This window comes from Equus asinus, chromosome 5 (genome assembly GCF_041296235.1).
Source record: "Equus asinus isolate D_3611 breed Donkey chromosome 5, EquAss-T2T_v2, whole genome shotgun sequence".
NCBI lineage: Eukaryota > Metazoa > Chordata > Mammalia > Perissodactyla > Equidae > Equus > Equus asinus.
Window position 1 is genome coordinate 45,714,081 of NC_091794.1, and position 25,288 is coordinate 45,739,368.

The 25,288-nt window shown below is 35.8% G+C and overlaps 1 protein-coding gene across 3 annotated transcripts in view; it reads right to left on the minus strand.

Moving 5' to 3' along the window:
• Positions 1-25,288, minus strand: part of NAALADL2 (N-acetylated alpha-linked acidic dipeptidase like 2) — a 1,281,993-nt gene that overhangs the window by 1,181,471 nt on the left and 75,234 nt on the right. For all 3 annotated transcript variants that reach the window (XM_070509419.1, XM_070509420.1, XM_044771090.2), the window contains exon 2: positions 20,732-20,794. The gene's annotated coding sequence lies outside the window, so the exon portion shown is untranslated. The remainder of the gene's footprint in view (positions 1-20,731; positions 20,795-25,288) is intronic.

The window sequence follows — 25,288 nt, forward strand, 5'->3', positions numbered from 1 at the left end:
TTCATAAATTTTGGCACTTGAGAATACACTCATTCCCATCCATAATGCTTTTAAGAACAAAAATGCAGTTTTTCATTATCTTTAGATTTTAAGAAAACTACGGTCACTTTCAGTTTTCTTCCACACAAATCATAACACCGTTTAGGAGTTTCACTGACCAAATACATATACAATCTCGATTTGTTTTGCTTTGTTTTCTTCTATGTCCCATCATACTTCTCTGTTTCCAATTATTATAACACAGCATGTAACATCTTCCATTGTGGTCATTTAAATGCATTTTTGTCTGCCACTCATCAAATTTTAAAATCCGGTAAGGCAAGGAACTTGCTTTGTTTATGTTTGCATTTCTAACAACATCTACTCTAAACACAACATTTACTCAGTAAGTGCTGAATAAAATAGAACTTAGGTCACTCATGTAAAATCTGTACTTGGAGACACAAAATTCTGCTATTTACGAATAATGTTACCTTCAGCAAAACACAACCTCTCAGGACCCCAGGTTCATCATCTGTAACATATGTATGGTGGCTACACTCTGTCCCCTCGGGTATCTATGTAAATTAAAGCTTGTGAGTATCATTCTCATTTTACAAAGCAGAAAATTAAGGTTCAAAATATTAAAGAAAATGATCCAAGTATATGCAATGTAGCAGTGACAGAATTTGAACCAAAGGCCATGGATGCCAAACTCTATGATTTTCTCACCACAGACGACTTTCAAAATTGAGTTCAGGCATCTTCCACAGAATGTCAGTAATTTATAGCTCATGAAAATCAGACATGAAAAAGCTAACCAGTACTTTTTTCCTTTGCATTAAACAGGAAATATTAGTATGCGTTACAGATTAACCCCAATATGCAATAAATTTCATAAAACACATTAAAACTCTAAATGGAAAACTATCACATTAGGATATAAACTGTTTAAAACATTGCTTCCTAACTACCAAGCGATGAATACAGCAGTTAGCAAACAGCTGATTTGAATGCAGGAGCATGGCCTCTTAGCATCCGCCACATTCAAGATGCACATCACTTTTGTTGACATACAACATGTTTTCTGGAGAGGCTACACCTAATTCCGAGATTCCAGTCCTTTCTCAAACACTATTTTATTTAAAAAACCTGTGCTGAGTTTAGATAAATATATACAAATTTTTCCTATATAAACATTAGCTGAAAAATGTATTTGGGAATTATCTATAAGTCCTCAATATGGGAATACATTAGCCATGCACTAATGGTACATTAACCTGGTAGGTGTTTTATCAGGAACTGCTTATATGTCATACATAAGTACAAAAAGTTGGTGTCACTAAATACTGCACCAACAGAAAACTGAATGAACTTATTTCTGCTTAAAGTCAAGGGTAGACTGAAAATATTTACACATTTTGTCAAAAATGAAGAAAGTATGTAATGTTTAGAACACACATATGCTATGGAATCCTTTATTATTCAAGTCACAGTTTTTATAGGCAACCCAAAGTTAATAGATAAAAGTATAGAGAACTAAACAACATTCATTTGATCGCATATATTTTATGATTATTTAAAATGCTGTAAAGTATGTATTGGACTCTCCGCTTACTTAAGAGAAAAAAAGTGAATGTCTGCCCCAGAAAGCTAAACGACACAGTAAAATTTCCTTTTTGAAACAAAATGCTTCATTGGACACATTGTAAGAATACTTTAAACATTTCTTACACCTCACAATTAAAGACTTTATTGAATCTCTACCTTTATCCTGGATAACACAGATCAATGGGCTACAAACAAAGACCTTCAGCGTTTTCAACTGTCTTCTTTACATAAACTAAATTTCACTTAAATTACCCTTTTTTTCCCTTTACATACTAAAAAAAAGAGAAAAAAGGTGAAAAATCACCTACTTAACAAAGGGGAAAGAGTATTTTAGCCAACAGAAAACAAGTCAGTGGCTTTAATTTAATCCTTTCTTTTATCTTTCTTTGATACTGTAAACACACTAAACCTTGGGGCAGAATCAAAACTTTGAGAACTAAGCTCACCAAATAGGAAAATAGAATCACATATAGGATTAGGTTCCAGGAGGAACCAGAGTATGTGACAATTTTGAGGCAGGTCAGGAGCTGCAATTTTGAAAGCCATACCCACGGCCATGATGCTGCGTCTTTGATCTGCCTCATTTCAGTGGATGAAAATGCAAAGTTGTCAAAGTCAAACTTGAAATATTAAAGTTAATAGTATCCTTCCAAAATTGTAAACTAACAAATTTGATAATCAACTATGAATTCAGTTAAACCAAAAATAAGATTCTTTAACCTACTTGTGGGGGCGGGTGTCAAAATTTGAAAACTCTGTGTCATTTAATGTATCATATTTCATAAACGAAGCTACGCTGAAGATGCTCCTTGCCTCTGACCTTAAGCACTATCTTTACATTGCTGATTAATAGCAACCTGCCAAAATTTCATTCTATTCCTATAAAATACCAGCAAATATATTCTATAATTCCATTTTTAATAGAGTGAGCAAGGCTTTAGCTCTTGGATGCTTCATAAATGTTTGCACAGTGATTACAGAAAAAAATACACATTTCAATCTCTTTTGAATATTCAAGAACACAGTATCTACTGCCTACCCTTACAAGAATTATTTAATTTTGCTGAATTAACTGTGCTTTGAATTTAAAAATACATGTTTTAAAATATTCACTCAAAAAAATTCTGTCATTAAAATTGTGTCCACAGAACTTGCAATGCTGCTTATATGATTTCTATTCTAGAAGAATTCGGTATAACTGAGATTCATAAAAGTGTAAGTAATATCTAGATCCCACTCATTTCACTCGATTTCAACATCATGCATGCAGTAATTCCTATTTCCTAAAGATTTTTACAGAGAGTGCAAAGAGGGCACAGGTGTTTAAAATCACTGTAATTAGTAATTAAATTACATAAAATGACTGTTTACCTACAAAAATGTCTAGAAGCTAGACCAGTATTAATTACAGGTAATCACGATGATTTTTCCCCTTACTTTTTATTCATAAGACCCAGTTATACACCTTTAACTTTTCTCATATATAATATTTGTCACTAGGAAACCTTTAATAGATTTTTACAAAATATTTCAGAAATCAGTTCCAATTTGTGTACAAATCATATTTAAAATTGCACTGTAAATAAAAATGCACAATAATTTAAAATGTACATTAGTGAGTTAAGTAAATCATATTTATGACAATCCAATGATGAGTGCTTAAAATATAGAAAATGAGAGAATGGAGTTACGGAACAGAAGAAAAGGGGCAATTAAGATGACAGGAGTCAGCACCTTTCCTAAATTAGGAAATTCTTAACAACAATCCAGTTCACTAAAGAGCCCAATTCTTTCCCATGATCACTATTCCCAGATGGTGATATGAAGGTAGGGAAGAACAAAAGAACTCTTAGCTTCACTTACGCTCAACAGCAAAGAGACCAGAGAGAGTTTTTCTGTTTCCCTTTGAGTGTTTTTAAAGACTATACATTTTTGTTCCTTTGAAAATAGCATATAGTTATTTTAGGAAATCTAGAAATTACAGAATAGCATCAATGTAAAAATTTAAATTACCTATAATGCTAGAATCTAGGGACAAATACTATTGGCATTTTGGTATATTTTCTTCCAGTCTTTTTTCTATGCATATGTATATGAATTTTAACCTACTTTGCACTGTACTGTGAGTACAATTTAGCGTTTGCTTTTTCTCTTAACACACCAGACATTTCTGTACAGTAGTTTAAGTACTCTTTAAAAACATCATGTTTAAGAGCTACATAATACTCCATCATATGGCTTCATCATAATTTATTTAAAAGTTCTCCCATTGTAGGAATTTAGGTTGTTTCTAATTTTATGTTTGTGTATTTAATAATGAACATCAGAACTTTGAAGATTTATCTGTAGTTTTATCTACAATCGGATTTCCTTCCATAGGAGAGATTTCTAAAATTAGATGTCTACGTCAGAGGTATCAACTTTCTAAAGGCTATTGATATATATTACCAAATTCCTTTCACAAAAGATTATACATATTTTTATTTGATTCCAGTGTATGAAGTTGATTGAAGTTTATGAAAGTGGTTCCTTTTCCACTTTTAACTTACACTTCAAGAATGTGGTGACAGTGAAGTACAAACTGGTGAGGCATTTTTAATTCCTTTCTAATTTACTATTCCAACATTTAGTTTAAGTGCTATAAACTGAAAACCTTCAGAGAGCATTTCAAAATGTATTTACACTTATGTAAAGTCACTTTTAATCTGCAATTTAAAGAGCTGTGACTATCCTTACCAAATTTAGCTATAATGACACCTGATCAGAAGGGAAGCTCCATAAGGGAAAAAATAAAATTAAATAATGATATCTTAGAAAGAGTGTGAGATTTTGACTCATTTAGACCTGAAGGAAAAATAGAGTATTGCACCTAGTGAGATACTTAACCTTGGAAAATTACTTAACCCCATTTGACTCTGTTTCTTCCACTACAATGGGAAAAATATCTACTTTTCTGAGTTGTTATAAAACTTACAAGTATAAGATAGATAGATAGATAGATAGATAGATAGATAGATAGATAGGTAAGTAGATATCAGGTACTGAAATGCATAAGTGTGTGTAAGCATCTATACACATATATATATCATCAAGTACTGAAAATGAAAAGGCTTGCTCATCACCATTCTATAGTGAAGCTCACCAGAAAACAATTCCCACCTAAGCAATAGTTATCAGCTTTTAGTGTTTCATTCTTAAAATAGGCATTTAAGGATTATTAAATGTGTGAGGAAAGCCACCAACATGAAAGAAAGGGAACTAGGAAGAAACAGACTATGCAGAGTGAAAAAGACTTCAAAAAATATATAATTAATCTAGTGTACTACAAATTAAGAACAGGATAGCATAAAATAGGAACAATCACAGAATAAAGAGGTACTAAAAATTAGGAAAATAATAATAAAAGATAAAATCAAGGAAACTACTGGAAAGAAAAGAAGTGGACAGTAGCAGAAAAAAAAAATCAGAGAATCCTGGATAGTCAGAATTTTTTCCAATAGGAGTGGCAGAAATAGAGAAATCAGAGGAAAGAAAATCACAATAATAACAATAACTAAAATAATCACAAGAAAATTACCAGACTGCAAGACTAGCTTGAAAAGGCACACAGATGCCCAAGAAAGAGATCATAAAATTTCCTGAGAAAAGAAGCACCAACCATCAGAATGGCCTCTGACTGCTCAACAGAAATACTAAAAGATAATAGAGGCTCAGACTTCTGAGAGGAAGCTGCCTCTGTGCACCCAAACTCTGAATCAAGCATGAGGGGAGAATAAAGAGATTGCAAGCTTGTAAAGAGTCAAAAAATTTTCCTGGGAACCCTTTCTTAGAAAGCCACAGATGACAGAAATGAGTTGCAGATAACACAGGATCCTAAGACGAAAAGCAGAACAGAAAAGTTCCAGGACAACAGTTGTGCCGGGCCTAGAAACAACAGTTAAAATTAATGCAGGAGGACGAAGAGATACAACAGGAATATCTCTAGGCCAAAAAAAAAAAAAAAGAAAAATTTAATATAGCTAATGGATTATTTTATGAGTCTCAGCTGAATCTGTTCCCTTCCTTAGTCTCAACTTTTCTCTCTCCCTATCAAGCTCAAGGGTTCATTTTGTTGGTGTTTCAGAAGAACAAATTTGCCTAGTTTCTTTTGCGGTCTTTTGTTTTTCTCATTTCCTAAGGTGAGGACTAAGTTCTCTACTTGCATCTCTGTCTTTAGTAATGAAGGTATTAAAGGCCATGCTTTTCTGAGAACAACAGAAAATAATTTTTAAATATTATTGATAGCCATTGACTAGATCTTTTATAGAACATTTGGGAACAAACAGCCACAGATATAAAGAAAGTTAAGCAAACAAAAAAGGCAAGTGTTAATTCCAGGAAAAATGTTCAAAAATATATGAGAAAGAAAAAAAGATCATAATACATCTTGGTTCAGAAGTAAACAATAATCATTTTGTCATTATAAATTAAAAGCCATTAATTTAATGAACAACTGTGATATAACTTTGCAATTACAACAAAGGGAGGATATTTGGGACAGCGGTGGGAGATGTTAAAAAATAGTTCTCAGAGCCGGCCCAGTGGCTAGTAGTTAAGTTCGCATGCTCCGCTTTGGTGGCCCAGGGTTCACCATACATATATATATATGTAGGCAGGCATCCTACATATAAAATAGAGGATGATGGGCATGTATGTTAGCTCAGGGTCCATCTTCCTCAGCAAAAAGAGGAGGATTGACAGGAGATGTTAGCTTAGGACTAGTCTTCTTCAAAAATAAATAAATAAATAAATAAATAAATTCTCAACCAACAAAAAGAGAAGTCTGTGGGGCCAGCCCAGTGGTGTAGTGGTTAAGTTCACACATTCCACTTCTGCAACCTGGAGTTCGCCAGTTCAGATCCCAGGTGCAGACCTACACACCACTTGTCAAGTCATGCTCTGGCGGGCGTCCCACATGTAAAGTAGAGGAAGATGGGCATGGATGTTAGCTCAGGGCCAGTCTTCCTCAGCAAAAAAAGAGGAGGATTGGCACCAGATATTAGCTCAGGGCTAATCTTCCTCAAAAAAAAAAAAGAAATCTCTGGATAATATCAACAATTTATAAATGACGAAATAAATATATATGCATAGAGCTATCAAAAGAAAAATCAGAACAATTGAAAACAGTTGACTCAGGAGCAGGACTGGGGAGAGATATTAGAAGTTTGCTATTTTTTCATTTTAAGCCTACATGATTTTTAGTCTATGTATAGATAATACTTATATAAAATGATGATTAATTTTTAAAGATTTAATAACACCCACCAAAATTTTGTTCTTTTAGAAGGGAAATGCAGAAAGAGAGGATAGAAAAAAGAGCTAAGGGAGGGAGAGGGAAAGGACTAAATAAAAGCAAAAGAGAAACTATGTAGAGAGCAGTCTATAGAGAATCTTAGAAAGCAGCTCTCTTAAAATGTTTCTCATTAAATATAAAAGAGGTAATCAAAGCAATTTAACCTGATTGCTAATTACTGTCTCTGAAATGTGCTAATTGTTGTACTATATTTGTAAATAAGAAATAAGCATCAGTAAAATATAGCTCAATTACTTATACCATATTTCCTTATTCACTCCCCCAATCACCACCCTAGTTCAGCCTACTCCCCTTGGGCATAGATCTCCACAACTCCCTCCCAGCCACCCATCCTGCCCAGCTCAGGTTCATTGCACAGAAGACCCCATCTTCATAATGGCACTCCCAGATCAAGAACTTACAACAGTCCGTTGCCTGGGTTTAAAGTACTCTGCCTGGCTTTGAGGGCCCTGACTCTACCTACTTCTCCTCACATCTAATAACTTCCCAGGACAAAACTTCTGTTCCAGTCACTACTATCTCCTTCTTGCACTGCCATTCTCCCTGACATTACCTGCTAAACAACTACCTTAATGGTTCATGCTGTTTAGTCACCCCGGAAAGGTTTCTATTTACCTCTCTCATCTACACCAAATCTCCCCCTCTGTCATAGTCCAGCTCAAGCCATATTGCCTCTAAACAATATGACTCTTCTCTAACGACTCTCACAAACACTGTCTTCACCTCAAAATTAGCATCAATTTAAATATGCTCCTATTCTCTAATTTTGTCTTATTTTTCACTGCCTATTTTGTTTTCCTGTAACTGTAACCAGTTCTGTACCAGGAAACATACTGAACTCCTCTCTACATTCCATAATAATTAAAATTATAAATGGAGCCAGTAATGCTTTCTGATTGTTTATAAAAATTTCATTCTATCTAGTGCATTTTCATGCACATGCCAAATACTCAGGATATGTTGAATGGCTGATTGATTAAAGCCACTTTAAATTTACTAAATAAACATATTGTACTTATGCAGCTGTCAAATCCTTGGCTATTTACCTTCATGTTATTTAACCATCGCCTTTCATTTTTGTGACCTGAATCTGTGCTTTAGCACATATCAAGCTATATTATCAAACATTCCAATTTAGAAGAAAATAAGTATGTAAAAATTTTACAAAAGATCATTCAGATACAAGGTGATCAAAAATAATTTGTTACCAAAATTCTTCACTAAATTCTTTTCATAATCTTTAATTTACTTCATTCCCAATTAAAATTAAATGGATTTAAAAATCAGTGGAATGTGGAGCATGATATAATAGGTATTGAGAGGAAGGAGCCTCTGAAAAATTTTCTTTGAAATTCATTTACCCGTGTTAAAAAAGAAAAAAAAAAAAAAAAACAGGCCCCGAAATGAAGTCATTTTGCCCCCATGAGAGCAAAACCAAGATTTAACTACGGTTTCAGCCCCTGAGGAATGTGACCATTAAACAGTTCATCTGAAATTTCCTGACTAGCACTAGTGGGTAAAACCCCTGCAATTCCCTTTCCCCCAAAAGAAGATGTCCTGGCCTGAAACAATCCTTGCTTTTCTTTTGCTAATACCTTCTTGTCCCACCCTTCTGCCTATAAAACTTTCCATTTTGCACAACTCCTTGGAGCGCCCTTCTAGTTGCTAGATGGGATGCTACCCAATTCATGAATCACTTAATAAAACCAACTAGATCTTCAAATTTATTTGGCTGACTTTTGTTTTTTCAACAGATTTCATGGCAGCGATGGGATCCAAAGAGAACTTCTGACAGCATTCAAGAACAACAAGAGACACAGGTCTGGTGCCCAGCAACTCGTTTTGAGTTCACTCTTTCTCGCTGTTTCCAAGGGCTATGGGTAACTTCCTCTCAGTTTGAGCTCGATTTTTCTTTTGCTTTCAAGATCTCCCATCTAACTGACTTTCCTTTGCAGGGCAGGTCAGCTTGAGCTGGTAGAGAATTCTGCCGAGAGCCCAATTGAGCTTGTAGAAGATTCTGCTTGGAGCACTACTGAGCTGGTAGAGAATTCTGCCCAGAGCCAGTTGAGCTGGCAGATGATTATGCCCAGAGCCAAGTCCCCAGACTTACAGACTGCAATTCCTCAGGTGGAAAACCCCAGCCCTTATCTCTATCCCTGGATTCCACAATGGGAATTGCTGACAGTTTAGTCTGCAGCTCCCCAATTGTTTGGAATCCTTCCCCAGATTCCACACTAGGAACTGCTGGTAGCAGCTACATTTCTCCATTTTGTTTAGAATCAGTCTGCAGTCCCCATTCCTTGGGGTTTGCTGGTCCAATCCTTTCCCGCAGTCCAAGGTCCCACAAGAATTGGTGGTGGTGCACACGGGGCCTTCTTTTGGCCAGGATGCAGTAACATCTCTTGGTTACTGCCAATATATTAAGGTACACATTTGTTTGTCTTGTTTCACATAGATAACGGCTAGTTGCTAATGGAATCCTGGAGGTCAAAAAAGCCATGAACATTGGTGGACAAGGGCTGACCATTTAAAGGTTGTTAGAACACTCGTCACCTTCAGAACAGTGAACACTAGGTCACCCACCTTTCTCAAGAAAATTTCCCTACAACAAGGTGCCAACCCCATGGCACATCCCTCTGAGGTATTAGTTTGGCTCTGAGGAACCCAAAGACCTAGCTAAAAGAAATAGGATTCTTTATATCCAAAGAGTTGAGCATGCCACCTTCCAGCACACCTGCTTATTTTATGTCTAAGAACTGTAGTCCTGGAAGCTGTAGATATTTACAAAAATGGGCATTATGGGGTACATTGAAAATAGCCAAGGTCATTTAAAACTTGCACTTAAAAGCTAGGGCTCCCAAATCCAACAAACAGGATGAGATGCCCACTTTAGCATACAAAAGACTCCAAAAGATTTACAAATTCCAAAATAGCTTCATTGAAAGATTCATTGTGAAAGGCTAAGAAAACATTAAAGACACAAAAGGTATCTAAAATAACACCTGGGCCTCCCAAATTACACCCTCCTAGGGAGTCCAGTATCAAAACACTGGCCCAGAAATCAATGTCTCAATTGTAATCAGCTGAGACACTGAAAAAGAAATTGCCCTCAAATGCCTCAGGCAACTTCTTCAACATTAACTTGAATGATCCTGCATAGGCCCCTCCCAGAGTTGACAAAATTCTGAGGAATTTTTTTGTAAACTGCTACTTTATTCTCTTAAACAGTCAGGGGAAACTAAAATTATTCAAAGCCTGGCAGGAACTTTTTTTTTTTTTTTTTTTGCCTTCTCTTCTAAGTTAATATACCCAGAGAGGAAAAAAGAAATCCAAAAAACCCCACAAGCACCTTTGTTTTACAAATCAAGTCTTTACAGGGCCAAAGGTGTGACTCTGGAAAGCAATTCAAAGTTCACTTGTCCTTTTTGCCAATCCCAAAATCTCCCTTATTCATCTCCAAATTGCCGAAGGTATTGTAAAAGATCAGGACACTAGAAACAGAATTGTCTTGCACTTAAAGATTTAAATTACTCTAAATCTCTGATAATAAATAAATATACTCCCCAAACTCCATCTTGGAGAAAACTTGGATTCTTTTTCTGTGCCTTTGTGATGTAGATTATCAACCCCCATCTCTCTAGGACCTGAGAGCTATTCTTTGACCTGGAAACTTAAGGGAGAAGTTTCTCATCAGAGAAAAAAAAAAAAGAGAGAGGGAGACAGGAGGTATTTAGAAATTGGGCTAATGAAAAATCTTAAGTGTCTTCTCCACAAATATTAGTAATCATAAGGTTTCTGTTTTCATCTGTCTATATATTTTATGGATGTGTGACATTATCTTTTACCTCCAGATGGTATTGCTAAAATTAACGTGTAAAAGAGCTCTATTTAATTGGGTTAAAGGTCAAGCCCTTCTAAGGATTGGACATACTAAAGTTCTCAGAAACACAGAAACTAACTCAAATGCTTTTCAAGCACATGTCATCTGGAATAATCTTCAGTAAATAAAAGATATTTTAAGTTTGTTGGTTTAATTAAAACTGACATGTCTTTAAAGTTATCAATATTGAATAGCAGATAAACTACTTTTACTATACCTGGGTCAAATTCATACTATCTCAGTTACAAAATTCGTCAGCAAAAAATAATCTAGAATCATGGTTGATTTTGTCTAATGTCTCTTGAAGTTTTCATGGGTATTCTAAATATAATTGCTGAGAGCAAAAGATTTAGATAGATGTAAATGGAATTAGAGTTTATAGGTAAACTTTTTAGCCACAATTATATTTTACGGTAGGTGTACTTAAAAATAACTTCCAAAATCTTTTTGGTAGCTTGAAACTTAAGAGTTTTGCTAAGTTAAATTAAATTATGGGAAATTCATTGAATAGCTAGGCCGTTCCTAAATAAGATAAAATAGTGAAACATTATTTACTGAAAATAAATTTATCTACTCTGCATTCCTTATTACTGAGAAACTAAAATATTTGGGTCTCTTGGTAAATATGTTTTATGCCATGCTGAGAAATTTTCAGTGAAAAGGCAGATGTTTCTAGACATTATAAAAAAGTACTTATTAATCTGCCAATACACATAATACTGATGTAAAAGACAGATCATAATTACTTCTTATTTTTCACTAGAAATTAAACGTTTCTGAGGGCTAAAATTTTTCACATATGCAATTAAGACTACTAGAATGTAGGAGAAACAACTGTGTACGCAAGAAAAGTAGAATATGTATTTGGTGAGAAGAGGTATGAAGAATGAAGATGCATTTTTTAAGGGAAATGAGAGTAATTTTATCTAAACTAAAATTTTCGTTTATTTCTGAATGGGAAGGAGAAAAACAAAGGACAAACTAAATGTATATAGAAAGAAAGAGAGAAATAGAATTTTTTCTTGTGTTATCAGGCTGGCAAAAATTAAATTGTTATTATAAGGGTTTTAAAATTAAGCTTTAATATCAGTAGTGGACTTAAATAAAACTAGAACTTAATTTTCTTTTATCCACTAAAGGAGAAAGTTTTATTGGACTATTCATCTGCTCCTGATAAGAGATTACAAAAGAAAAGCAAAGTTTTTGTTTTATCAAAATAATTTCCTGTGTTCACTGTCTTTATCAGATCTTTGATGACTTAGGAAAACTGCATCTTCTTAACACTAAAAGAACTAAGTTTTCAGGGCTGGCCCAGTGGTGCAGCAGTTAAGTTTGCACATTCCACTTTGGTGGCCCAGGGTTTACGGGTTCAGATCCTGTATGCGGACATGGCACCGCTTGGCAAGCCATGCTGTGGTAGGCTTCCCACATATAAAATAGAGGAAGATGGGCACAGATGTTAGCTCAGGGCCAGGCTTCCTCAGCAAAAAGAGGAGGATTGGCAGCAGATGTTAGCTTAGGGCTAATTGTCCTCAAAAAAATAAATAAATAAAAAATAAAATTAAAATTAAAAAAAAGAACTAAATTTTGCCAATAGATAATTAAGAATAGTTTCATATTGATTTGTGATTGTAGTTAACCAAGCTTCCAAACCTTTTGATATCTTGGAAAAAATTTCTCAAAATCAAATTCTAAAAATGAAGTCTTTTTAACCTGGAAGAAACGTCAGGATTTTTCCAGAGGGCTCTTGGAAAATTCCAAAATATTTGTTAAACTAATTAGACTAACTTAGTATGTTAAATTACATGGGAAGCATTGTCAAATAAAAAATACTACTAAGCCTTCTTTATGTTGTATTTATATAAGTATACTAGAAATTATGTGAAATTCCTGTAAATCTGATTATGCCCTAGTACAAAATGCTGTGTCATCAAAATTGAGGCTCATGCTAAAAGGACTAAATCTGAGTGTGGAGAAAATGCCCTAGATGACTTTCACGCAAAGCCAGCAGCAACAGAATCTATAAAGATTGTGGCTGAAGTCCATTCTGCTTCTGCAAAAAAATGACACTTCAGTGCCAGATTTTTGCCATCCTGATGTCCTTTTAACATGGCAACAGTCTGCTCCTGAATCAGAGAAATTAAGATGGGTAAACAATGGCTGTAAATTAAACAAACAGTCAGGGCTATGGGAAACCCAAGACAGCTACTTGGTTTTTCCTGACTCCCTGGTAAACCGCATTTTTAAGTTTTTGCATTCCTTCACCCACTATAGCACATTTACGAAAAACTATTTTTGTCCCCAGAGGTCTCATACCTCCTCCCTTTGGACCTTTTGAACACCTGCAGCTGGACTTCATTCAATTGCCACTTGGCTTGGGTTATCAATATGTTCTTGTTACAGAATGTATGTTTTCCAGGTGAGTTAAAGCCTTCCTCTACTGCAAGGCTGATGCCCTCACAGTAGCAATGAAACTGTTAGAAAATGTGTTTCCCACCAGGGGAATACCTTCCACAATCTCCAATGATCAAGGCATCCACTTCACCGGGTAGATCATATAAGCCTTAACAAAAACCTTGCAAACTTCTTGGAATTATCACTGTGCCTATCACCCTCAATCAATCATCAGGCAAGTTTGAGAGAACTAATGGAAAAACTGGATTCAAATATGACAAATATTAATTACATGGGACTGCACGAACTGAGAAGGATGCTCTAATTTTTGTTTTTCCAGATTTAAGGAGACTTTTTCGCTTAAGCCATCTATAACTAACAGCAATTTTGGAAAGTACATCTTTCTGAACAAAGATGAAACATTTACTTTTCTCCCTACCTGATCCCTCCAGAATTCAGAAACTCTCAGTGAACATTCTTACTTTCATTACAACATATTTATTTGCATAAGCTCAACAAAAACCTGTTCTCCTTGTAACAGGACACAATTAGAAACATTGTCTATATTACCAAGGCTTTGCTGGAATGTCATATTTTAGAGAGATGAGCATAGACTCAGATATGACCAGAAAGCTTCAAGGAACTGCTTGGAAAAATCAACCCAATACGTTGCTTACAAGGTTCCAGTAAAGCAGTCTTACAAAGAGGTTATATGGTCAATCACTATTTTTGCTGCACTTATGTAAATAATCAGGCCAAGTTTAATTCAAAGAAATTTAGTTTTACTATGATTATCTTTGGTAAAAAATGGTGGTAACTGTACAGAGAAAATTATGTTTGCACCTTTGTAGATATTAGATTTTAATCCTGTTAATTGTCTTTGATGTTTTGTTATATACCTGTAGACTGAACTGGATCCTGAATTCTTCTAGTCTCTTCAAATATTGGACTATGACACACCAAACTAATGTTTCCAATTTTCTCCCACTCTTCTGATTTGGAATCACTAAGCTCCTTAGAAGCTATCATACCAGGTCCTCCTTGCTATCCAGAGGGCAGCCAAACTTTAGAGACTTGAGCCTTGGACATGCATCTCACAACTGAAGACTCCCCCTGACAGATGGTCCTGTAAAACAGTGGCAAACTCCAAATCAAATTGATGAGGAAGAAAAGTAGCTAATATCAAAGTGGACTGCATCCACCCAAGATGATGGATCAGGACTTCACACTTTAACTGAACATGAAACTCTTTCTTCTTCTCTTTCTTTCCTATACTCTGGCCTTGATTGGAAAGATAACACCGTCATCCATGTCTCACAGGCCATTGCTAAGGCGGATAACTTCTGGAATTTAGAACAACCTTTTATTTCAGGCTAGGAGAAAATCCAACTGATTCCTGGTTGGGACGGGCAAATGCAACATTCTTGCAAATAAATCCATTAATAGTGCCACCATAGTGAAAATCATTTGTGTCCCAACAGATCCATCTTTTTCTGTGGTGATTACCATTCTCCGTGGGCCTATGAATGCCTAGATGGCTGGTGGGCAGCTGGACAATGCCTCTTAGGTTATCTAACTGTTCCCCTAACTGGTCTAGAAAGGACCTACAGGAGGCATTTTATGATTCAGGGTTCGCTTCCCTTGGTGGGGTCCTACTTCCCTGGTTAGGAGTAAAAGTAAATGAAGCTATAATCAGAAACCTCTCCTTAACTCTTAAAGATATTGCAGATTCTGTTGCTAAGACAGCTGCCCAGCAAAAATCTTTGGGACTCTCTGGCAAAGGTTGTTCTTCATTATAGGATAGCCCTTGATTATCTTTTAGTGGAGCAAGGAGGTGTCTGCTATGGCTACCACCACCTGCTATACCTGGATCAATACTTCTGGGGAGGCTGAAACTCAGTTACATAAGATCACTGAGCAAGCCATTTGGCTTTAAAAGGTGACTTCTTCAACAGGGTTTTTCTTTGATTTATTTGATTTTGGTTGGTTTTGGTCTTGGGAACCATGGCTCCGAAGTACACTCCACACATTGAGAATTGTCCTTCTTATAGTTATCATAAAAATCCCCCTGGTACGTTATATTCTCTCAAAAGTTTTAAATATATTTTTGCAGACACTAATTGCCAAGCAAATAATCTCCCTAAGACTGGAATGTCAGACAAAGAATGAAGAGAATGATTGACTTCAAATTTGTGAACCTGAAGTCATGGCCTGTGAATACCAGACAGACGATCAACGAAAGCTGTAAGAACTATAGAGCAATAGCTGAGTGTCTATAATGACTTAATTTTTTATCTCATCTCTCAGTTAGGCTGAGAGCTTGATCAAAAGGGAAAAATTGTTAAAAAATAATCATAATAACAGGCCCAAAATGGATTCATTTTGCCCCCACGACAGCAAAACCAAGACTCAATTATGGTTTCAGCCCCTATCAGGAATGTGACCATTAAACAGTTCATCTGAAATCTCCTGACTAGCTTTAGTGAGATAATCTGCATGATAAAACCCCTGCTGTTCCCATGCCCCCAAAAGAAGATGTCTTGGCCTGAAACAATCCTCTTCTTTTGCTAATGCCTTCTTGCCTGACCCTTCTTCTGCCTATAAAAACCTTTCGGTTTGTACAACTCCTTGGAGTCCCCTTCTAGTTGCTAGATGGGATGCTGATAAAGCCAATTAGACCTTTGAATTTACTGGATTGAATTTTGTTTTTCAACAGCTGAATTTTCATATTTAGGAATTAATATACAGTAACAGGTTAGAATAAAGAAGAGAGATATAGTAAGAGAAAGAAATTTGAGAAAAGATGTAGTTCTACTGTGTACAAAACCTTACTTCCAGTATGAAAATATGTGTCCAAACAGAAATTGTGTTTTTCTAGTTTTGAGTGCTGTTATATTTTAATTCTCCCCTTCCATCTCCATATAGCAAAAGGTACATAGATGGGCCACAGCTACGAAGAGAAGAAAATTCTATCAACTTTTCTATAGAAAAATTCAAAATACCTATCATTAAGAAAATCCACATGTAAAGTCCCTAGTCTCCAGGCAACAAATTGTCATGAGCCACACTGTAATGCTGGGAAAAGGCTTTGTCCTAATGCAAAAGAACTGCTTTTGTCTCAGCCTGGAAATTTGCATAGCTATATTAAAGAAAAAGAGAAGCCAAATTGGGCATGTTAGCATGAACAGACATTCAATAAACGGTAATAGAATGGCATAGGTTTACACCCCTTTGTCAAGACAATTAAAAACAATTAAAGTTTTCCTTGTCAACAAGCCAGCTTCTAATGCTGTGTGTAAAATTCACAAGAGGTCTTCCTGCTAGTAGTATACTTGACTACCATAGCTTTCATAGAAAACTGTTTTGTTTTGACCCACTTGCTCTGCAAGTTTTTTAACAATTGCCTTTGGTAACTTACAGAAAAAATTTGGCACAGAGAATTTGTTAAAATGTACAGTAAGGCTGCCTGCCAAGGTAACGGTATAGAACAGGTGCTGTCAGATTCAGGAGGAAGCAAAAGAAGGAAACCAATAGATGGAATAAGCACAGGAAATGACCCCAAAACAAAGCAGCCTGTGCCTCATCCTGTTACCACCACCTGGCCCAGCCAGAAGCCATCCCTCGACCACTGGTCCAGCTTGCAGTTGTTTACACATCCCACTGGCAGGCCTGGTCACATCGTCTGCCTTTTCCTTTCTTTTTTTTTTTGTTTTTTTTAATTTCTTTCTCTTACTGGAAGAAATTCTATTTTGTGAACTTTGATTCACTTCCCAACTCCAAATACATAAAGGTTAGTGGTTTTTCTGATTGGTTTGAGCTCTTATTTTACAGTAAAGGAAGTAATCATTTTTGTTTTATTTAGTAGAAATTTCTATTTGTTAAATGTGTTATATATATGAGATAAGGTGTTACGATTTTGAGCTTATTTCTTTGGGCTCCTTTTTACATTGAAAGAAGTAATCAAATTTTTATTTTACCTATTAGAAATTCATACTTGCTGTTAAAGACAGAGGGTCTTGTTTTTTGCTAAAAACACATTTCAGAGGAATTTTGAGGACATCTAGAATGCCTTTGTGGTTCAAGTTTAATCTTTTCATTTGTCAGTATATTTCACCTGGACCAGCCCCAGTCTAGAGGCAGGGCTGCTAAACTGGGATCAGATACCAAGAGTTAGTTTAGATTAAGTGTCAACCTTGGAGGTGTAGGGAAACAAGTTCCTATACTAACTGCTCCTAAAGTGAAGTCCCTAGTACTCAGTGTGACTGTGTGCCATGGAACTCTAGGCAGTCAACTGTAGGGGAGGGAAAAATGACCCTCTACCCATCTTATGTTCATCAGCTCGGGCCCTATAAATTAGACTGACAAAAGACAGAGTAACAAAAGAAAAACAAACAGAAAATTATTAACATGTACATTGGGCATATACAAAGGAGCACCCAGAGATGAGTAACTAAGGCGTGGTTAGAATTGGGGGTCAATATACCTAATTTACTGGGTGAAAGGAAGTAGGGGGTAAGGGCTTACAGAAAAGCAAATGTCTTTTTGGAAAGATAAAAGGGCCCTTAGGAGAACAGATGGGGGATATGAGAGTCTTCTAACAAAGCCTGTGTGGGTGTTGTGAGAAGATTAGAGTTGCTCTGCAGAAGGGGATTTAATGTCATTTCAGTTCTTTTGGGAGGCTCTGCTTTTAGTCAGATAAGGGATTTCAGGAACTCAAATGCCTTCAGATCAAAATACTTCTCATGCCAAAGAGGCATATTTGGGAGTGGCACATCCCGATCCCCTTCACATCATTCCCCAGTTCTATTGCTCTCTTTCTGCCTCTTTTCTACTCCTTCATTAGGCTTTGTTTTAATTTTGCTATTCTTCACCTGTATTTTGACTGACAGCAAGCCAGATAAATGTTCATTATTCCAAAACACTAGGCAGCATTTCTTTGAGAACTGCCTCTTCTTTACTTTGCAAAATGTTTAACATTACTGTATGAACAACAGGTTACTCTAGGGTTGACAGATTCTGTATGCAACTTGGCATCCTTGTTCATATTTTCGCTATTGCTTAAATATTCTATGTCTTTAGGTTTCATATTTTTTAAAGTTATTTTTAGTTTGGAAAAAAATATTTTAAATGTTCTACCAAAATTATTGGGTTTATTGAAACTACCAGTTTGTGTCTCTTTATCCTTAAGCCACTAAAAATACATGAGAGCTGATACCCTACACTCTGCAGCTTTGGGTGAGCGTTCACAGTCCTTCCAGAATTTCATGTGGCCACACCAAAAAAATTCACAGAAATGCTCCACTGGTCTCAAGGACAATCTGGCAGCAAGCTGACCATAAGACAGCAATCTTTAAAGGAATAACCTCAGAAAAGCCAGTCAAAGAAAAGTCTCTAGAATGGAGAACTTTATAATGGTAAGGTATATAGAATCCACTTTTAAAAGTGAACCCAAAGTGTCCAAACTATACAGTAATATACACAATTAAAGTAATTTTGTGATTTGTGAATCACCATATTTTTTAAAGACTCCTAATTAAATTTTTTTCTTACAAAACAAGTGAAATTTATCTTCTTGATACATCATCTTACAATATAGGATTAATTTTTTGATAGTTTATCATTTCATCTCCCTTTCTCATTACAAAAGAAAGTTGTTATAATGTATTTTGACTGTATATTTTCTAGAGTTAAAATAAATAAATAAAAATTGGATATACTGGTTACTTCTTCTCTCACTAAAAGTTATCTTCTTCACTTACTCTTAGTTCCTCCAAACCTTTTTTAAGTTGTTTAAAGAGAATTTATTGACATATAATTTTTTATTTATAAATTGACACATCAATGTTTATTTTAAAAATTGCATTTCATATTGATTTTCTTTGATGGAGCCTCTTATTATGAATCTAAAAGTAAAGAGGAGACATGGAGAGAAATTTTGCCACTTATGAAAACTGATCAGGGAAAGAAGAGTATATGGTCATAAGTAGCCAGTCTTTGGGGAGAGTCTCTATTGGGTCAACCTTTCCATTTTCCAGAGTTTTACATTCAATTATTTCAACCCACACTATAAATATTGACAGCCTCCTATGTACAAAGTACTGCAATAGATTCCAGGAAAACAAGATGAATTAGCCCAGGTGCTTGCTCACAAAGACCTTATATGTCAGGAAGCATATTCTCTTTATATAGGTGTGAAAAAGCAAGAATGGCTTGCCTTGCTGGTTATTATATATAGTAAGCTGGCACTGTGAGAATGTGACCAGCCTGATTAGAAGACAATGTCCAATATCAGATGAAGTCTTTCCAGTATAACTGCTGACAATTATATCTGAATTCACAAATATGGCTCATGAGGACATTCGTGATCTGCCCCTTCCTTAATTCTTTAGACATATCTCCCTATTTTACACACTATATTTCAGACATCATAAGTTACTTTGCCAACAAAATTTAATATTCTCCCACATTCCACTTCCACATCACTCCCTGAGCATCCATTCCTGGCCTGACTTAGATGCTCATTTCATTTCTCATATTGTACCCCATGCTTATCCCTATTGTTTTCACTCATCACACTTTATTGTACTTGCCCATTTTCTTGACTGCCGGGAGACTATAAACTCTTGAGAAATAGATACATATTCTTCACCATCATGTCCTCAATGTAAAGTAGCTGGCACTTCATAGGTGCTTAATAAATATTTGTTGAATAAATGAGTGAATTGCTTCAACTTCTGTTTTCCAAGAGAAACAGAATATTGCTAGTTGGTCCATTCCAGGATCCTTCAAGTAGAAAGCTAAATAATCCCAACTGATAGCACAATCTATAACTAATTATACTGATTAAAGTCTCTTAAAGTATAATTATACGAAGATTTATTTCCTTTAATATTCATAATAAAAAAAAACTGCTAGCAATTTCTAATTAGTGGCTTTTTTTTCAAATCCATACTAACTTAGGATTCAAGTACCACTGTGATACATTTATATAAGCTAATTTATATAAGTGCTTACCACAGTATACATGTCAGAGTAGGTCCTCAATAATGCATGATGGCAGTAGTGCTGGTAGACTACTTTATGGTGATTGCAAGAATGAATGTGCATCAATGATGTTATATATAAATTATAGGAAAGATATATATTCAAGATATTATAAAGAAAGAGTGATAAAAATTTAGACATTTATTTCAAATATAGGAAAATCATAGCCATATATCTTCTTTACACGTAATAGTGTTATTAGAAATTATTATTAGATTAAGCATGATAATAACAAGCCATTGTATTGGGGCAGAGAATGTGCAATGTAATTGCATAATTTTGCAATACTTTGTAATGCACAGAATAATTCTTCCCAATGTCCAAAAATGTAAGTGAACAATATTGACATCTGAACGCTTTCTGACAAAAACAGCAGTTACAGAGAGAAAGAGGGGAAAGGGGTTTTATATTCTCTAACTGCTCAAACAGTTTTACAAATATTTATAAAAGGTCACCAATAGAGGGCTTACCTGGGGTCAAATGGAAGAGGCCCTAAACCATCAAAAGCTATTTCCAGTGTCCAGCTGGGAGATCTAAAACAGAGAGTAACAAAGACAGTTTGTGACAAAGCTGACACACAGTATTCTGGAAGGAGTGAAATCAATTGTGACATTTTTCATTTATTTGTAAATGCCTCTTTGGCAGTACACTCACTCAAAACGACAGTTGCTTCTTACAGAAGAGGGGAGGTGATGGTAAAATAGAGGAATCCTGACAGTTGCTTTAATGAGATTCCACATTAGGGCTACTCGAACATTTTCCCTCAACAAGAAGCTTGCCCTTCATTTTCAATATCATAACTCCATAATTTGGAAAATGTTATCTCTATGAAAAACTAAACCAGCCAGTTCTTAATAGCCATTGCCCAGTTTATTTTCCTATTCTCTTTAAATTAGAAGAAAACATTCTAAAGCAAGTATCTAAATAAACATCAGCCATACAGACCAATTACCTCTTTTTATTAAAAGAGTACTGTTTTTACTCAAAACAGCGATATGGAGTGTGACTGAACAATTCAAGACACACTGTTCAGTAACTCAATATTTGTGTGGAAATATCAGGCAGTACAATTTAATCTACATCTTAAGAGGCTATAATATGTACAATTTAAGTTCCTAAGGAAAAGGAAGTTATTGGCAAGGCAGTTTCAAATAAGTAGTCTAAAGATTCCTCTTCATTTATTCACTCAGTTGTTCTTGGATTATATGCTAAGTGCCTGGTGCAGTTGCAAATCAACTGGTATAAACCCACCTCTAAAAAAAAAAAAGAAAGTAAATTATAGTGTGCAGGGAAATTGCAGTCCAATCCAGGGTCTAGCCCAGCACTTATCACCTATTAGTCAACCAATAGGTATTTGCTGAACTGCATAAAATCAAATCTCTATGCATGGAAAAATAAAAAGAACATGCATTCTGGCATTATATATGCCAATGCTACCTGTGGCATCATGGGTTCAAATTCTAGATTCCAGAGAAATGAACTAATTAAGGGACCTTGTAGAAGTAACAAACTCTCTGGGTTCCAATTTCCTTATCTATAAAGAAGACTTAGTAATATTTACTACACGTGATTGTTGTAACAATTAAATAAACATTAGGGCAGGAATAAAGCACCCAGCACAGTTCGTGGCACATAGTAAGTTGTCAATAAATGGTAGCTATTAGAATTATGAAGCTTTTCTTTGACCAAAACAAACGACATCTTTCTCAAATACAATAAGAACAAAAGTAGCAAGAATGAGTAGAATGAGAGAACACTGGCTGTCAGGATACTATGATAAGAACCTTAGTTCTATCGCTTCCACTGACAGCCTCTTTACAACTCAGTTCTGTCATCACAAAAATGGGACTAACATTCCTACTTTTACATAAACTCCCGACTCAGCTTGGTTACTAAAGGTGTTTGAGTACTTTACCCAAATCTCGTACATTCTTGGAATATGTCCAGTGAATATGGCAGAGAATACCATTTCAGGTTGGCAGATTAACTGTGGTGCGATTTTGTGTTGGTAATTTTACCCTGTTGGTCAATAGTTAATTTGCAGGTAAAGTTCAGTAGAGCTAAAAAATTGCTTGAGCAGCTAAATGTGTGCAGACTCATGAAGGTTTTTGTCTCCTCATTCCATCTTGAGTTTACCTAGAGCAGTGGTTCTCAAACTTATCTATACATTAAAATCACTGGAAGAATTTTTTTCTCTATTTTTGTTTGTGGATTGCCGCCATAGCAAGGCCACGGACAAGTGGTGTAGGTCCACATCAGGAACCGAACCTGGGCCGCCCAAGTGGAGCATGCCAAACTCAACCACTAGACTGCCTGGGCCGCCCAAGTGGAGCATGCCAAACTCAACCACTAGACTGCCTGGGCCGCCCAAGTGGAGCATGCCAAACTCAACCACTAGACTGCCTGGGCCGCCCAAGTGGAGCATGCCAAACTCAACCACTAGACTGCCTGGGCCGCCCAAGTGGAGCATGCCAAACTCAACCACTAGACTACCTGGGCTGCCCAAGTGGAGCATGCTAAACTCAACCACTAGGCCACAGGGCCAGCCCCAGGAGAATTTTTCTTTAATGCTAATATCTATGTGGCACCCAGAACAACTAAATCAAAATATTTTTTAAAAGCTTCTCAGGTGATTCTAATGTGCAGCCAAGGTTTAGATCTATTGGCCTAGAGTCAAATACTATGTTTCTCCAATATACACTCTTGGCTTCCTACCCAAACCATTTTTTTTTCCTCTTCTTTGCTAGGCAGAGCCCTGATCCATTTTAAGTGTCTATCTTTTTTCCCAAGCAACTCTGGAGAGACTGGTTTATGCCCATGTTTGGGGCAATCCTGATTAGGCTCAACCGTCCAATTAGGCCAATCATAATGGCCCCATTTCCTTTGCCAGGGATTCATTTAAGGGTATGTATGTTATCCCTATCTAGCCAACAAGATGGAAGAAAATGTGTTAGGGGAACTTCCAGCAAAATTCCCACCCTCTCTTAACAAAATGCTTTTTGTCCCACTGTTGTATATGCATATGATGCCTAGACTGATCTTATAGGCATGGAGAAAGTTTGACTGAGGACAAAACTAACATCTTGAGAATGGCAGAGCAGAAGGATAGAAAGAAACAGAGTCTGTAATACTATCATTCAGCTGCTGAATTAATTTGTCCTACTTCTGGAATTGTTATGTGAAATAAATTCAAACAGCATCAAAGCACTTTGAACTTACATAGCATCCCAAATAATATTAAATAAACAAAAAAAGGTATATCCCAAGCCTAAGTTTAGGTTGAAAATTTCCTTGTTTGTATTTTGAAATATTTTATGAACTAAACCAACTGGTGAAAAATGTTTCAATTTCCTTACAAACTAAATAATGTCTTAGTTTTATTTAAATGGCTTTATAGCACTTACTTTTACTAAGAAATACTGTGTAACATGTAGCAGACATAAATTTAATAGCAGATCTTGTCATTCAAAGGCTTTTTTTCAGAAGCTCTAATTTTTTATATACACACATAATACATAATATTAAAATACATTTTCTATCATATAAATACATATAAATACATTCATGTGTTTTCTTTTCTAATTGTTGCCAACTATATGGTGCTGAAAATGAAGAAAATGGTTTTCGTTTATTTATTTTTTATTGCAGTAACATTGGATGAAAATGATTTTTTTGTATACAACCACCATCATGATTTCCTATTAACCTTGTTTTTCTTTTAATTGACTATATATATATAGTTTGCATTTCTTACAAGTAGCATGTCTTATTATCAAATGTCCAGATTATAAATTTGGTTCCAAAATGTCCTCTCGTTTGCTAAAGTAGTAATTTCCTGACCCAGAGAATACTAGGGATACTTTGCAATGATGCTTTACCATCAACCACACAGCTGGAATGAGATTAAAAGGGATTTGTTCCAAGATCTACTGTGGAGTTTTAAAGTGGCATACACTGTAATCACCACACTCCAATTCGAAGCTTCAAATATGGTTACTTCCAGACTCTCTAAGTTCCTTTGCATTGCTTCTCCCTCTCTTCATCCCATCAGCAATTTCTGTGTTATTTATTCAACAATATTTTTTAAATCATCACTTTTGTGGGAATGGGGGAAACTAGACTACCCTTGGTAGATGGGATTTGTCAGATAGAGAAGCGAGCATCATGTATGAGGAGTTTTAGTTTTGGGGAGCCAGGAGAGATGATCAAACAGAAGGACAGAAAGTGGGGCTGGTGAAGGGCTCCATGATGTGATCTTGTCCCCCAAAACCCACCACATCTTCAATTAATTTACTAATTATAAGTGGCATGGCATGCATAATATGATGGAATTCTTGCAAAAGCCAGTAAGGGATATGGAGGACCAGTGAGTGTAAAGGCTGAAACTAAGTGGATTCAATGAAGAAAGAACAGAGTGCTAGAAAACAAGGGCAGAAATTCTGAGAACATTCCCTCCTCCAAATTCGATCAGGGTGTGAAACAGGTGCTCAAGCCAATTGTCCCTCAGTGTAGTTTGGGAAACTTCAGTGTACATTTTTGTGTCACTCATTATTCTATGAACTCCTGAGAACAACATTGTCTTTTACTCTTTGAATCACAACAGAACTCAATAAATGATTGAATTTGATTCAGGTGGGACAGCTCCTCCAAAAAAGGGTCTTTGTCCCTACTACTCCCAAATTTAGGCAAACTCTATACCCAACTTTACTTTTCTATTCAAAATATTAATAAGAGTGACCTCTCAATATTACTAAGAACTTGGCAGAGCTGAAAATCTCATGGGTGAGTTTGGTTTGGGGTCATCTCTGACTCTCTGGATCACTTACTGCTTTGCATAGGATACCATCCCACTCCTCAAGCCCTGCTCTTAACACAGTTCCTGACAATTATTACTAGTTAATAAGACCAAGAAAGGTTCCAAAAAAATGTAGTATGTTTTCCTGAACTTCATCTGGGGCTCCAGGTTCCATTTCTGGTATCTTTTCCACTTGGCAAAAGATGGGAGATTCAAAGGTCATAGTAATGGA